Source organism: Microplitis mediator, chromosome 11, assembly GCF_029852145.1.
Source record: "Microplitis mediator isolate UGA2020A chromosome 11, iyMicMedi2.1, whole genome shotgun sequence".
Lineage (NCBI taxonomy): Eukaryota > Metazoa > Arthropoda > Insecta > Hymenoptera > Braconidae > Microplitis > Microplitis mediator.
Genome location: NC_079979.1, coordinates 9,216,187 through 9,233,157, shown reverse-complemented (window position 1 = coordinate 9,233,157; position 16,971 = coordinate 9,216,187).

The window sequence follows — 16,971 nt, the reverse complement described above, 5'->3', positions numbered from 1 at the left end:
ACTACTTATTTTTCTTTTCTGTGTATAATTTACAGTTATTATTTACCCCCAGCGGTCGATTAATTTATATTATATTTTTGGCTAATTATAATTATTGAAAGAGTGATAATTATTTATTTGAAAGAATTTATGTTATGATTTTGGAAAATTGGTGAATGAGTGTGAGGGAAAACCGTATCTTTCTCCCCCTATAAATTGTAAAGGGGTACTCCGGATAATTATTGTGATTATTGATTTTTTTTATTAATTAATTTTGATGAATTACCTATTCTGTTTAAAGGAAATTATTATAATATATTAATTATTATTATTGAGATTTAAGTTTGGGTTTTTGGAATTATATAGAATCTACCCTCAGGGGTCTATTGATAATTATAATTTATATTTAAAATAAAACTATTGTATTAAAGGTTTTGGTAATTTATATAAATAATTTAAGCCAACAATTTTCGGGGACATACTCAGTATTTATTTTTCCTGGGTCTTTTTCCGACTGCATTTAATTTTTTTATTATTTTCTATATAATTAATTGAGCTTATTTTCTGATTATCTCTATTTCTAATTTTATTCGATTGTTATCCGCTTCGAACAAGCTGCTCGCTCGGATCAATCTTCGCAAATTTTCCACCTGATCAATTATTTTTGTCCGTTTTATATAAACGGTCTGGCGCCTACGTGCACTGATCCAGCCTGAGGAGCTGGTCCAGGCACACCCTTATTTTATTTATTTGTAACAATCGATACATATAAATTGCGATTTAATCGACCAAAACAATAGTTTATATTATTAATTATTTTTCTCATTATTTTGTTTACAAAAAGTACTCGACTACGCCCAATAATTCGACCTTTCTCTGGTGTCCATGTACGTGTATGCACGATGACCGTGAATGGACAGGGATAAACAGATGCGACTACGTTGTGCCTATCTGTCCCTTTCTCTTTGTCATCTTTTCTCAGTCTAACCATGATGCTTAGAAGTATACTCATCTTGCATTCACACCTACCTGCGTACTTCTTGCGGCAATACATTTACAATAGAATGTGTGTGTATGTGTGTGTAAGCATAGCATCAAATAGATGATCGAAATTATGATGAAATCATCGTCCACTTTACTTGGGACGCTTGCACGTGTGCACTGGGCCTTTGATAAATCCGTGGTAAACAACTTTACGAGCTAAATGATTGACGTTATTTATAACTTAGATTCAATATTTCTAGTCATATTTTGATTTCCAAACCTCAGAAACTTTGCCCAATAGGCTTACTCAGTTGTTTTTGTCATATAAGATGACCTCCGAATCCGGAATATTCACGCATCATATATTTGTTTATTTTTGAGATATATCTAGACACCTTTTTACCAATACCGGACCTATAACATAGATTGCTCAACATGCTTACGCATTTGTTTTTCACATAAAAACCCAGAACACTTACGCATCATGTTTTTGACGCATCTCGATTCCCTAAACCCGGAGATTATAGCTAACACTACACCTACTGCGTGAACTACTCATTTGTTTGTCACAAAGATGACCACCGAATCTGGTACCTTTGCGTAATACTTCATTAGATCATCATCGATGAGCTAAACCAGGAAGAAATCCATAGGAACCAATACACTTCCCCTATTCAAAACTAGGGTATATAAACTGCCGAAAAACTAACAAAGGCAGTCAATCGCTAATCTAAAGTAATCTCTGCCGGATCTTGAGTCAATAGCTAAAATCTATCGCCGGTTCTTGGTCTGAAATTCTATCAACCTAAAGATTAGTTCTTAACGGCCACGTCCGATTAGTGCCACGAATCAGAGTCTGAAATTTTAATCATTGTCCACGTGACGGTCCACCGCCTAGGCAATCGGGCTCCTTGGTCAAATACTTAGATTTTAAGCTTGCTAAAAATCTCGGTTGATTCGACTCACTCAAAACAGGATCATCGGTCTCGTGACGGTCCACAGCCTAGGAATCCGGACTCCTAGATCTAGATCCTGAATTACAATAAAATAACTCGCATTCGTATTCGATAGATAGGGGAGTGCATCATCTCGGTACCCCAGTCGCTTCGAATCCGAATAGTGCTTTTAATTCCGCTGAATTTGATTCACGAAGCCACAGTGCCGTGTCCCAGTGCAATTCAAAATATGACATAAGCTGTATAATTTCGCGATCATAAATTGAAATTGGTGAACTGTAAGAGAGTGTGATCAGCGACAATTATAAACCACTTCAACCTGAGTGGTAAGTCTAATTAAATATTGTTAAAAGTATAACACACCTATGTAAAACAACATATAAGAATATACGGTTCTTTTCCTTTTATAGAAAATATCTTTTTCTTATTGTACCTCTTGCTCTAACATTCATAAGTGAACGGGTACAGAAAGAGACAGACGTAAAGAACAGGGACTTCTCGAGGGCCCACATTCACCTACCTACTTTCCATTCGCTCTAATATCCCGGACCTATCCTAAGCCACGCAGGTCAACAATCGGCATAGTCTATTGTACTTCCGCTCGGTACAAAACAGACTTATTTACTATTTTGAAATATTACCGAATATTTAACATTCTCACACTAGCCATGTGACGGTCCTTTTTGGCTCCTTGGTTGAGTAATAGAATAAATATTACGGGTAGTTTTCTAGTAAATAATTAATTAAATATAACCCTTCGCCCGTCGCCTTCACTCTCTCCGATCGTGAGATATTCATAATTTAATAACATTATTATTTCACTTAAATGTAAATACATGTATTATTTTGAGTCGTATTCATTATTGATAATTTAAAATCTGATTTACACACGTAGGTGACCGCATACGGTACTGGGGTTGTTCGCGTCTCCGTCGCGGATTTTGAAAAACAGTATCCGTTATAAGTTTTATTTTTGAAGTATACAATAATAATTTTTATATATAACAATATTATTAATGATCTGCAAATATAATGATCTAATGACATGAATATTTTAATTCATAAATTATCAGTTCATTCAAATTATCGAGTATACAGTGAGACAATGTGAATTGTCTTCGTCGCCTTCAGCCTTGCGGTTCCCGCTTTTTTTTTTCCGTCTCGTTGCCGTCTAATGTCACATGTCATAGTGCCGTGGTCACATGACAACTCGTTACGTTGACGCATGCCGGATAGGAAGAGGTGGGGACAGTCAGGAGGCGAGCCCTATGCCCAAAAATAATCGGTCACCACTTCGATCCTGGATCCGTTAACGTTCAGACGTTATCAATTGTTATACTCGCGATATTTTAGATTTTGTAAACCGCATAATTTTACGGGCAATTAACTTGCAAAATAGTATTTTTTGTATTGTTTATTAGTTCTTAATTATAATTAAATTTAAGCATACAAAATATTATACGTTACCGGCGACATATTCGCGGTAATATTATTAAATTAAATAATAAAATCAGTGTGATAAGGATTCATTCCACGTGGTCACTACTGCGTATCCTGCGTGCCAGCCAGGACCACTATTCTTGTATTCTGCGTGAACCGTTATTGGAAGTAATTGAGTCTATTATAATTGGCAATAAACTTGCACATTATCCTAATAAATTCCCTATTTTATTCATCACCTTATTCTATCCCTATTTTAATATACTGGTGAGATTATTTAATACGATAAATTATTATTGATTAAGTTAGAAATAATAAGTAAGTCAGCTGTAAGAAAGCAGTATAAAAGTTATCAGCCGTGAGGTAAGTTGATAAGCCTTTTTTTATATACATTGCCGAGTTTGAATAAGTGCGGGTATTTGCTTTGCAAGAACCCCAGCCCACTGCTCTGTCCAGCATAAAAATAAAATTTGTTAGAGGCCAGCCTAAGCCAGGGTTCAATCCGCGAATTCTGGTGGCTGCTGGTAAAAATCGCGAACACAAAAAGCGATTTGTCTCAACAGTTGTCATGATTAAATTACATTTCAGTAGTCATTTATAACCATTGTGTGTGTGCAATTACAAAAACATACCCTCACACCAAAAAGCTGTAAAAATCAGCACCCTTATTCACAAATTTTGTGTGTGTGCGATTATAAAAATGTACCAACACACACAACGGTATGAAAAATAGCGCCCTTTTTTCATGAACTCTGTGTGTGTGCAATTACAAAAATATACCCACACACGAAAAAGCTGTGAAAAATAGCGCCCTTTTTTCACGAATTTTGTGTGTGTGCGATTACAAAAATGTGCCGACACACAAAAAAGCTATGAAAAATAGCGCCGTTTTTTCACGAATTTTGTGTGTGTGTGTGATTATAGAAATATGACCATCACCTTATAAATTTTTCTTAAGGATATTTTGTCGTGTGATTATTTTGCCCGAGGACATTTTGTCATGTGGTTATTTTGTCCGCGGACATTTTGTTGTGTGGTTATTTTGTCGTGAGGATGTTTTGTCCGCGAATATTTTGTCGTGCGGTTATTTTGTCTGGGATATTTTGTCGCGGTTATTTTGTCCGAGGATATGTAGTCGCAGCACCAAGAATGGCTTAAAAGGAGGGAAGTGTTGATCCTGCAGGAAACGTGGGTCACTGAAGATAAAACAGAATGGGCGAGAAGGTGGCTGAGTGAGAAATACATTTGGCACTCAAAAAGTGCAATCATAGACAAAAAGGTGAAAAGAGGCAGGGCAAGCGGTGGACAGGTGATGGATATAAGAAAAGAATGGGCCAAGGAGTGGGTAGTAAAGGAATGTGAGTTCGGATTGAAAGCAGAATTAAAAAGGGAAGGCAGAGGCCTGGCAATGATAACAGTATACAGCAACGTAGGCATGGAAAAGCTAGAGTGTCCACTGAGAAAGATACTTGAAGATGGCATATATAAAGGTAAAGACACTGTGGTAATGAGGGACATGAATGCAAGAACTTGAGAGGAACCTGGGTTTGAAGATGGAGAGACGGGGCAAGCCAGGCTCCCAAAGAGGGAGTCCCAGGATACGGTGATAATCTAGGAAGAAAGGAAGAAGGTTGCTGAGAGTCTGCGAAGAGCTGGGGTTGAGTATAATGAACGAAAGAGTAGAGGGGGACCACAAAGGGGCAATAACTTTTGTAAGAGGAGGGGCAGAGGACAGCAGTACGGTGATTGTTCTGGTCATGAGTATGGGTGAGAAAAAAGGATACGAGATAGCCAAGTTGAAAGTTGTCGGCAGGACGGATTCGGACCACCTCCCAATTGTCTTAACAATAAAAGAGGAAGAAGGAGGAGAGATAATCGCGGATGAACAGAAAAATGAGCCGGGAAAAATTGAAACAGGAGATATTGAAGGCGAGAGCTACAAACTCAGGTGGAAGGCAGAAAAGGCGGCGGAATATGAGGAGGTATGGAGAAAAGAGTGGAATGAGAGAGAAAGAGGAGGGAATAAGGGAAGATGGGATGAATTGGTAGAGACCACGAAAATTGCAGCAAAAGTGTGTGAATTGGAGACCAGAAGTAGCAAAAAAAGAAGAAAAGGAAAACCGTGGTTCGGGAGTGATGCAAATTCCCACTTGTGCTAATTCCCACTTACAAAAAATATGTTGGCAGCATTGATCCCTTGAGAACAAACTATACATAAGAATTGCATGTAGTATAGACAATTATGTATATTTTCGTTGAATGATAAAATTACCGATCGAGCCAATGTAATATTCAAAATTTTAATATTTGGCTGTACAGTAGTGCCCTCGTAGGCCAACAACGGAACGTGCAGAAGAAACTAAATATTATGACACTATGATTAGATAAGTTCAGTGAGAGTGTCAAATTTCCACTTCACACTCACGAGTTAAACATTATTAGTTAGTTTTTACGTACGTAAAGTTCCTTAGTGGGAATTTGCACAGCGCAAAGTCCCACTAAAAAATTGTAGTACGTAAATTGTAAAAAATTATTTTTAAAATGTTTGTATTTTCTATAGGAATTTGATTGATATGCCAGACACTCCTTGGAACTGACATATCATTAACTAAATAAAATATAATTATTATTACTTCAATTAACGTAATTCAAACAGAGATCGAGTGGGAATTTGCACGAAACCAAGTCCCACTAAGCAACTCAAGTACACGAAATTAAAATAATAATTTTTAAATTGGTTGAATTTTCTATAGGAATTTGATGTATATGCCAGATACTCCATGAAATTGTTATATCTTTAATTAAATAAAATATTATTATTATTACTTCATTACCATAATTCAAACAGGAATCAAGTGAGAATTTGCTCTGTGCAAATTCCCACTTATAAACTCAGGTACACAAAATTAAAATCATGATTTTTAAATTGCTTGTATTTCTTATAGGAGTTTGATTTATATGCCAGATACTCCTTGAAATTGACATATCTTCAATTAAATTAACGATAAACGGAGTTATTATTAATGTAAAACAAAGGACTAAAAAAGAATATTATATTATCTATGAACTTTATTTATAAAAAAAAAAATACAATACAGTAATAAAATATAACATTATTAACTCAATTTATTTCTCCTTGTAATTTTCAATGTTATTCTTGAACTTCTTGTTTCTTTACATTGAATTGGTATATAAAATCAAATATTATGCCCCCATTTCTCTTTTTAACTACAAAAAAAAAAAAAAATTAAAAAGTAAAATGAAAGATTTTAATTATTGAATCAAATTAATAATATCTCAATAAATATTAGTTGAGATTCATTATATAATCAGGGAAAACAGGTAATTTTCTGGTGTTACATCCCTTATTAAAAGAATCAATTTAAAACGATTAGAAAAAAAAGTTATAAATACTTTTTAATGTTTTTAAATATTTTTGAATCACCCTTCTTATGGGCATTTAACATTGCAAATCGTTTCGAATCATTTCTTTTAATCAGGGATATATAGAGGAAAAACTTCTATGTCAGCATATTAATAATAACTAAGCTAACATAGAAAAACCTTGTTTAGAAAATCTCATAGAATCCAATAGTTTCTCATAAATTCCGATATAGACTTTATAAGAATGAATAAGTTCTATAATAAGTGCTATGGTTAAATATACACTGTGAAAAATTCCCAATAAATGTTACTATGTGTGCATAGTAACACTGATCACTAAGAAAACTAATACAAAATTTACAAGTGTCCCATAGTAAACGTATGCGCATAGGCCACAATCGTGTAGTCTGCGCATAGTAAAGGTACGCGCAGACTACACGATTGTGGCCTATGCGCATACGTTTACAATAGGACACTTGTAAATTTTGTATTAGTTTTCTTAGTGATCAGTGTTACTATGCACCCATAGTAAAATTTGTTGGGAATTTTTCACAGTGTAGGGCCTTATACACATAGCTATTAGAATCTATCGGATTTTTTAAGCAGGGGAGTTTCTGTTTTTTTTTTCTGTATATAATTACAATAGTAAAATTTAGTAATTACATACTTTGCTCCACTCTGGTCATTGCTATATAGAATAAAACTTTTTTGAATGACGGCTTCAAAAATTGAACGCCATTCACAATAATAATTTCATGTGCATTTTCCGGCGTGACTATCACCCATAAAAAAACACGATTTTCAGTAATTGAGCTTCTTGTGATCGGTTCTGACATAATATTTAATTTAGAGTAAAATTTAGCACTATAGAGACAGTGTGAACATACAAGCTTTTTTTACAGTGGACAGTATTCATTAAATTGTTAATTTTTTTTCTTTCTTACTATATTCAGTAACAAATTTTAAAGTTATTTTGTGAACATATTTTAAACGATTTATAACTATTTTTATAAATTCGACAGCCGAGATACTTTCTTTCTTCACTTTTTCCCAAAGAATTTTCACTGATTGATAATCAAAAAGTTGACAATTGTCGGCTTTTGGCTTGTTGTAAGTACGAATATTTAATCCTTTGGATGCCGCTATTAATTCCTGGTGTTGATTACATTAATATCTAACTAAGATTCCTAGGAAAACAATAACAGTTGTTAATAGTATATTCTTTTGAAATGAATTAGTGAAAAAGTACTGAAAATGTAAATATTTGTTGAGAATCAGTCCCAAGTATATCGCTGATGGAATCAGTGATACACTTTAGACTATTTCTACAATAAATATTCACTAATTGGGAGTACTTTTTACAGATTCATTTTAATAATGTGTTAATTCCATAAACTCCGATATATTCTCATGATTTGGTGTAAAGACTTTATAAAAATGGATGAGTTTTATCAAAAATGTCATGAGCCGTAATACATACAGTTATGAGAATCTATTGTTTTTCTTAAGCGGGATTTGATGTAAAAATTTAGAACTAACGTGTAAACAGCATTGGTGAGGGTTTTTTTATAGATCCTAATTTTGTATTGATCGATTTATTTATCGCTTCCGATGGATTATTTGTTTTAAATAATTCTTTTTCAAATACACTCCAGTCTTCAGGGGGATTGCACATTATCCATTGTTGGAAAAAATATGAGAAAAATTTATTAAATGCTTTTGATATCAATGGCGTGGCTGCAGCGACAACATCCCAAAATAATTTCCGGATTTCATTTGCTGGAGCAAGAGAAAGCGCCATAATAATTTTTTTAATTTTATAGGCTTCATCATTTTCTTTAATTATTTTTTCTAATCCTAGTCTTCTCAAATTTATTTCAATAGCCTAATGACAATTAATAATTCTATTATTGTTAAATATTAATAAAATGTATAAAATTAATATGAGTGAAAAAGTTACACTGAAAAAAATAATCGCTAGCAGCTAGCGATTATTTTCTTCAATGTATAAACAATTATTCGTACATGGGTGAAGTGAAAAAGACAGCCCACTCGTTGAACATTCGGATAAATAATTGAAATAGCATTGTGGCTTTCAAGTGACAGTGAATACCCGAGCCTGAAGCAGGGGCCAGTTCTTGAACACGCCCGAGAAAGAAGACAGAGGTGACGCAATTCCGGGGGATAATGAAGACGTCATGGAGCGGGATATTCCAGGAGCAGAGTTTTGAGCAGCGCTGAAAGGATGAAGAACAGGAAATCTCTAGGTCAAGATGGGATAGGGGCAGAGTTCTACAAAGCACTGCCGGAGGAAGGAAAAAAAGTGATGTTGGAGGCACTTAATGATTGCTGGAGGGCAGGAGAGATACCGGAGGGGTGAAAAGAGGCGTACATCGCGCCTATATTTGAGGCAGGGGACCCTGATAAACCAGAAAACCATAGAGGGATATCACTATTGGACGTGGGGCAAATATATTAATGGCGAAACTGGAAAAATGGAATGAGGAAAACGGCATCATCCATGAAAGCCAGGCAGGGTTTGGAAGAGGCAGAGGAACGAGGGGCCAGGTTTTTGTACTGTACGCGATAATTAACAACGGGATCAAAAGAAGGAAGAGGGTAGTGATGTATTTTGTGGATTTCGAGACAGCGTTTAATAGTGTGCCCAGGAAGAACTTATGCAGTGAACTAAAAAGGGCAGGTGTCAGGGGTAGAATGTTGAGAATGATTAAAGCGATCTACAAAAAAACGTACAACATAGTAAAAGTGAGAGAAAAGACAGGAAGGAAGTTTGGATCAGGAAAGGGAGTGAGACAGGGATGTCCACTTAGCTTTTTGTTGTTTAATATCTATGTAGACGATTTGGATGACGAAAACATGAGGAAATAGCTTGGTAGAGCTACATTGGGGAAAATAAAGATGTATGTGGGAAAGTATGCAGATGACGTGGCGGTATTGGCCGAGGACGAAGGTTCGATGAAGAGAATGATAAAAGTGCCTTTAAAGTATGCGAGGAAAAACGGAATGGAGGTAAATATGAAGAAAACTAAGATCATGAGGATCGGAAGAAAAAGTAGAGACGAAAGAAGAGCAGCGGGAAAATGGATTTTAATGGGACAGAGATTGAGGAAGCGAAAGAGTTCAAATATCTTGGATGTTGGATGACAAGTTTGAATACCTGGACTAAACATAGAAGGTTCCTAGCAGGAAAAGCGCAGAAGGCGCTGAATGCAACCTGGGGCCTTATAAGAAGAGCAGGGAGGAACACGTTAAAGGACAGAATATACCTGTACAACACAATGATGAACTCAGGTGCACTCTATTCATTTTTGATTTTTTTCCGGCCCGAAAATGATGCCGTTGGCCCCATTCGATTATTTCAACTTCAAGTTTGCAAAACTTTAAATAGACCCCTTTGGAGTCACACTTAGAGGGGTGATTTCACCCCCTAGATATGTTTTTCTGCATCAAAATTGGAGCCGAACACTTAGGATACCTTCTGTTGCGTAATCACAACTACATTCAAATTTGAATGTAGTTGCACTTCCGGCAAATAGAGGCAGCACCTACTGGGGCCTAGTGTCTGTCAATTAAAAACTTGACTAGCGCAGTGTAGCGCATGCGCATCGATTTTTCCTGCCTCGTGTCGAGAAGACCGACGCCATTATCTTTTCGGTTTACGTATTCATGTAACAACACGTGTTATATTAAATCTATTCATTTTGCGCTCATCACGAGTAATTAAATAAAAGTAATTAATTAAAAGCCATCAGTGATCAGTAAGCTTTATAAAAATATAATTATTTTTATAATTGCTAACATAACCACTCAGTTATAAATTAACAAAGAACTCAACTAAATCAGCGATCATCGACCACGAGGTTATTCATCGGGAACCCAACAGGTGCATTTTTTAATAAATATTTACTTTTTAAACAGCGCTCAAATAATTGAAGGACTCAATATTACAATTAATTATTTATCATCATGCTCAATATTTTCAATTAAATAAAAAGTTATATTTCGCTCAGTAGCCTCTGCAATAATGCTACCACGTGTCCATCATATAAATTAAATTCAGTGCAATTTAATATGAGCTCATTAAATTCATTTACTTCAGTGATCATTATTATTAAAACTCAATAATTAAATTATTATGTATTTAGTGTTATTAAGAAATAGTAATTCACGTATTTAATAATTAAGTTCGCTCGGTAATCTCTGATTTCATGTTAATTTTCATTCTGACATTTTTACAATCAAATCAGTGTTCAACCTAACTCTAATTAATTACTTCAATTATTTAAAAACAATTACTAGCGCTCAATTTTACGATTTGCATTCATTTAATTCCGTATTCATGAGCTCAGACAATTAACAATATTAATCAATTAAATCAACGATTTAATTTGTAACCCAGTGATATTTTGTGCTGTGACAAATAAAAATATTGTTATATTTTTTAATATGCGTATTTTTCCAACAGCCTAACCACCAACCAGTCCTGGCATGCATTGATTTTATTATTATTACAACACCTTCCTTATCGGGAACTCTGGACTTTCGCGACTTGACTCATAGGACTTTTTTTGACGGGAATAATATTTCTCATAAAATTCTTGTTAACATGTCAAGTGTACTTTCAGTGGTTTACGTTTTGCAATCCGATAAAGGTCTATTTCATAGGAAAAATGACCCGCTAAGGTAGGATTACTTATAAGGTTAAGAATATATCTTATTAGTAATTAGTAAAATCAGCAATGCTCTCAGCGTGATTTTGAGCGAGACCACAATCGCGATCTCCAGCAAGATCATGAGCGCGATCTCCACCAAGATCACGAGCGCGATATCCAGCAAGACCACGAGCACGATATCCAGCAAGACCGGGAGCGCGATCTCCAGCAAGACCAGGAGCGCGATCTCCAGTAAAACCCCCCAGCAATACCGTCAGCGCGATTCCCAGCAAGACCACGAGCGCGATCTCCAGCAAGACCAGGAGCGCGATCTCCAGCAAGATCTTCAGCAAGACCCTCAGCAATAACGTCAGCGTAATCTCCAGCAAGAACTTCAGCAATTCCTTTAGCGCAATCTTCAGCAAGACAGCAATACTCTCAGCTTGATTTCGAGCGAGACAGCCAGCGCGATCTCCAGCAAGAACTTCAGCAAAACCGTCAGCAATACCTTCAACACAATCTCCACCGAGACCGTGACCAAAATTTCTAGCTACTGTACTGTCCTACTTAAAAATTATTAAAAAGTTTTTATAACACTACCATAAATTCTACTCTTCATTTATCTGAGCAGAACAGACTTGTATTTGTTCACAAGTAGTTTTAAATTGGCACTTTAACCTTTTTTTTTATATATATTTATGTGGGATTAGTAATCTTTATTTTTTTTTAAGCAACTGTCTTCACTCGATTGCGAGAAACAAAGAAATAACTTATTTGCCTCTCTTTTTTTTCTGTCTCTCTCTTTTAAAAAAACCAAATTCCTGGCCCTACTAATTATATATGGGGCATTCCATACCAAATCGGCCACTGTTTGAGGTCACCCCCTCCGGTATTTTTGAAAAATTTATATGTTTTGGAGGCTGATAAAAAACGCTCTCATGAATTTTTTCAAATTTTTTTGACTACTCGTTTCCAAGATACCGATTTTTTTCAAAATACGAGGTTTTTTTTTGAAACGGTTATAACTTTGCGAAAAGTACACCAATCGTATCGTTTTTTTTTTTCAAAATCTTCGTTTTTAAATTTTCTTTCAAAAAAAAAACACGTTTTTATTCTTAATCAATTCCTTCATTGTTTATTTTAAGTTTGAAGCAAAAAAAATGTTTTTCGGAAATGTATGCCCCCTCCGATTTTTTCGAAAAAATTCTCAAAAAAACTTGGATGAATTTAGAAAATTTTGAGACCAATCCGATCGTGGACAAACAATTCGTTCTATGTTTTTACAAGTAAACTTCCATTGTCAATTTGTATCACACAATGAAGTTTTTGAGTTCCTTTTGTAATTGCTGTTCTATTAAACTTTATTTCGTGATACCAAATGAAGATGGAAGTTTACTTGTAAAACATGTAACGAGGTTTATGAGAACCCTCATTATCGCACCATGATAATAGGCCGTTACCTAGGGTAGCTACCTGGTTTACCCGCTGAACTGTATTGAATTATTATTATTATTTAATAATCCCTCTCCATTTGAATTATAAATGGAAGGGATGCGCATCACGTCGACGCATGAGCATCGACGTGAATCTATAAGAGGGCCTGCGCGCCGTTAATTATTCAGCTTTATCTAATTCCTCAACTTTACTACTACTATGTCTTTATAATAAATAAGTTTATTCTTTTAACCTTTTCTTTTTAATTTAACTTACCTGTCTACGACTAAGTATTCAGTAATATTTAAGTATGTTCTCTAATTACTCAAATAATCATTAACTTAAATGATTATTCTCGTGTATACCTGCTACACTTCCTAGCCTACATACCTTTCCTGTAGAAGACGGCAACCCCGTAAGATGTATACCTGCTACATCCTTTTCCTACGATACCTGCTCGTAGAAGCGTGTACCTGCCACGTCCTTTTCCCGCAATACCTGCTTGTGGAAGCGCGTACCTGCCGCGACATTTGCCTACAATACCTGCTTGTAGAGGTGCATACCTGCTGCACTCCTTTCCTACGATACCTGCTCGTAGAAGCGTGTACCTGCCACGATCTCATCCCACAATACCTGCTTGTGGAAGCGCGTACCTGCCGCGATTTACCCTGTAATACCTGCTTACAGAAGCGCGTACCTGCCGCTATCCTTATCTACAATAACTGCTTGTAGCTACACCAGACAATTGTGATACAGAGCTCACAATTGTCTTAATTATTTATTGCTCTCAATCACCAACACCAGTGAATCAACACCTCACAGGTAAGTATAATAACATTATTATTATACTTCTATAATTTCTTATGCTTCTCACTAGTTTGGCTCATTTGCAACTACCTGTAGTCTATCTCTCTTTCTGGTATATTAATACCCTATAAAGGCCCCATGACTCCCGATCCTTTATATGCCTTTTGCATATATAAATTTATAGCCAATAGGTCGTCTGGTCCTTACGAACCGGGTAACACCAGGATCTGTTACCGAATTATTAGCTCACTAGCTAAAAGGGACACGGGCCCATTTAATTTAAATGGGTAACGGACGGTTGATTCATCCCTATTAGAGGGGTGGACCTCAACTTCGTTTCAGTGGCGCCCGACGTGGGGCCACGTTGGCTTTATTACCTTAGACTACAGAAAATAATCTTTATTAACTTTTCCAAAATTTAAAGTAATTAATCCCACGTTCGGTCTCACTTCAACTTCGTTTCAGTGATACCCAATGTGGGGCCACGTTGGCTAAAAGACTACAATTATTATTAGAATACAATTTAATTACCTCTATTAATTAAAACTATTAAAAATCTGAAAATAACTTCATTCAATTTAACTTACGACTAACTCATAGCCACGCCAAAAGATTATATTTAAAATTCTACATAAAATCATATATATCATCGTTAAAACTACAGGAAAAATTATTAAAGTTTAAAACGTAAATTCATTAGCTTCATTTCAACCGCAAAACTTAAAATCCTTTAAAATCAGTAAAATCACCTGGCCAACCAGTGTTAAACATAATTTATTACTCTATAAATTACCTGTATAAACTACTTCATTATGCAAGCATCACTTGCATCGTAAAACAATTATTAACTACTTAAATTCACTACTATACTCTGTTTAAAATAATATAATTTATTTGATAAATTCATCATCAATAGCAATTTTCCATTTAAGTATAATGTTAAAATCATCTGATAATAAAATTAAAATCATTTAATTAAAATATGAAAATCCTCTAATTAAAATTACCTGAAAACAAAAGAAATTAAAATCTTTATAATTTATTAAATAAATTAAATCTTACAATCAGCTCCTTCTGAGCAATAATTAAATTATGATAAAATTATAAATAATCTCAAAATTCTACGAAAGAATGTATGACATCATCTAAAAGAAATTTCAAAAATGAGACGCTTAAAAAAAAAAAAAAAAAAAAAAAAATAGTTCCTGGAACTCTCAGCGTCGCATTCCAATATCTCACGTGATCCGACTCGCGGTATCACGCGCGAAATATTATTTTCAAAAACCTGAAAAACTCGACACTCAATAATTACCAGACTATACCACTCTGGTAACAATCATATTTTTCAATAGTCATTTAATAATTCTATAAATAACTTTGATTACCCATAAGATATTAATTAATCAAATAGTTTGACCTTGTCTGTTTACGGCTTCTCCGCTTCAGACTATAATCCTGAAAATTGCTATGTCATTTAAACATTGTATAAATAAATATTGTTTATATAGCTGCACTATAAAACCTCTTCAAGGTGGCCAATAAAACTATTTTTAACCTTGTGGCTTCACCACATAAATAAAATGCTATTAAATTAATTATCATTTATTTAAATAAATAATGGAGCATTGAAACCGATTCGTCGGAAAATATCAAGAACCTGTGCACGTGATCATAGCATGCGCACAGTTACCAGGAATCTGTAAATGTAAGCCCTTCTGGCATCAAACATAAAATAATATTAATTTAAAATCTGTTTAAATAATTGTATAAGCCCTTCTGGCCATCAGACCTGGTAAAATGGGACTCTGGTTCCAGTACAGTCATTAGAACTGTCCAGATCATATAATGATCTATAAAAAAAATACAAATCATCTTTGATTATTTAAAATCAAATCATAAGTTATCTGATGTCAGAGACTAGATAACTAATTAAAAAAAAAAAAAAGAAAAAGAATCAATCTCTGAAAAACCACGAATTTACCTACTTGACGCAACGCTCACTACAGTTTATAATAAATAAAATAAAATAAATGTTGAATTAAAATTTGATAAAAAAGTAAATTCTGCGAATTACTCTAAAAAGTAGTTGAGAACCATTTAACATAATTTAGTATATTAAATCACCAGAAAATTATAATCGACAGACTATACATTAACCCCCCCGCTTCTCACCTGACGTGACGTCACGATCACAGATCAAGCGCGTCGCTACCACCACCTCATAATCTGACCTGACTCCATACAGTACATATCGTATTCAGAAGTACCTGTCTCTCATAATTTTACTCATTCTCTATAATCGCTACAAGCTCTCCTGAGCAATAGTATTTCAACCAACTGACAACATTTATAAACTTTTGTGACCTGGTTTTTGCTGCTATAATCGTAAGTACGAATTAAACATATATTTAAATTCGTGAGCTGGGATAACTCTCAGGAACACCTGTATCGATCCAGGGTGTATAATCTAGTATCTCTTTCTATATTTATTCAACTACCCGCCCAGCGGCTATTTGAACAAATATAACGATGACCGACTAAAAATAATCCCTTGAAAAAGGAGAGTCGAGGAACAAGACTGGAGTAATATTTAATTACCCCAGTAAAAACCTTAACTTCACATATTTCATTTTAAAAAAAAAACATATTAACAATAAATAAAATCTGATATTATCCAATAACTACCTCAAAGTACCTGCACAAACTCTAAAGGATAATAACAAAAATAAAAAAAACTGCATCATAAATATTTTGCGACTCAGTAAAAAACTCGAATATTAAATAATAAAACACAAAAGAAAATTCTAATTAAAATTATTAACAATAAAATATAAATATCAGATTTAAAAAGACATTTATAATGAAAATAAAGAAAAAGATAAAATATTAAACCTGAAAGAAAATTGTGAACATATTAAGTGCTGTTTTTCGATATCTTGCAGATAACGAGAAAACTGCAATCAACTAAAAGGAGATATTGTACCGGAAACGGAAGCCAATAACCAGAGCAACAGTGTAACAGTGATACCTCTCGCAGCCCGGCTCAGCGTACGTGAATCTCGGACACACACATACGACCAAGCAACAACAGTACAGTCGCTTCAAAGTATAGCGACCCCAGCGAAAGCGAAAGTAAAGTACAACCACGAGCGCGCATGCTCCACAGTTCACGCGCCAATCCTCAACTCCCGCTTCCCCTGCGTCTGCCTATATCCAATAAAAGTAAGAGTATTCACACCATCCTAACTCGAATCACAACTAATCGATAGTATAGCTATATCTATTACTTTATACGCTATACCACACTTAACGTA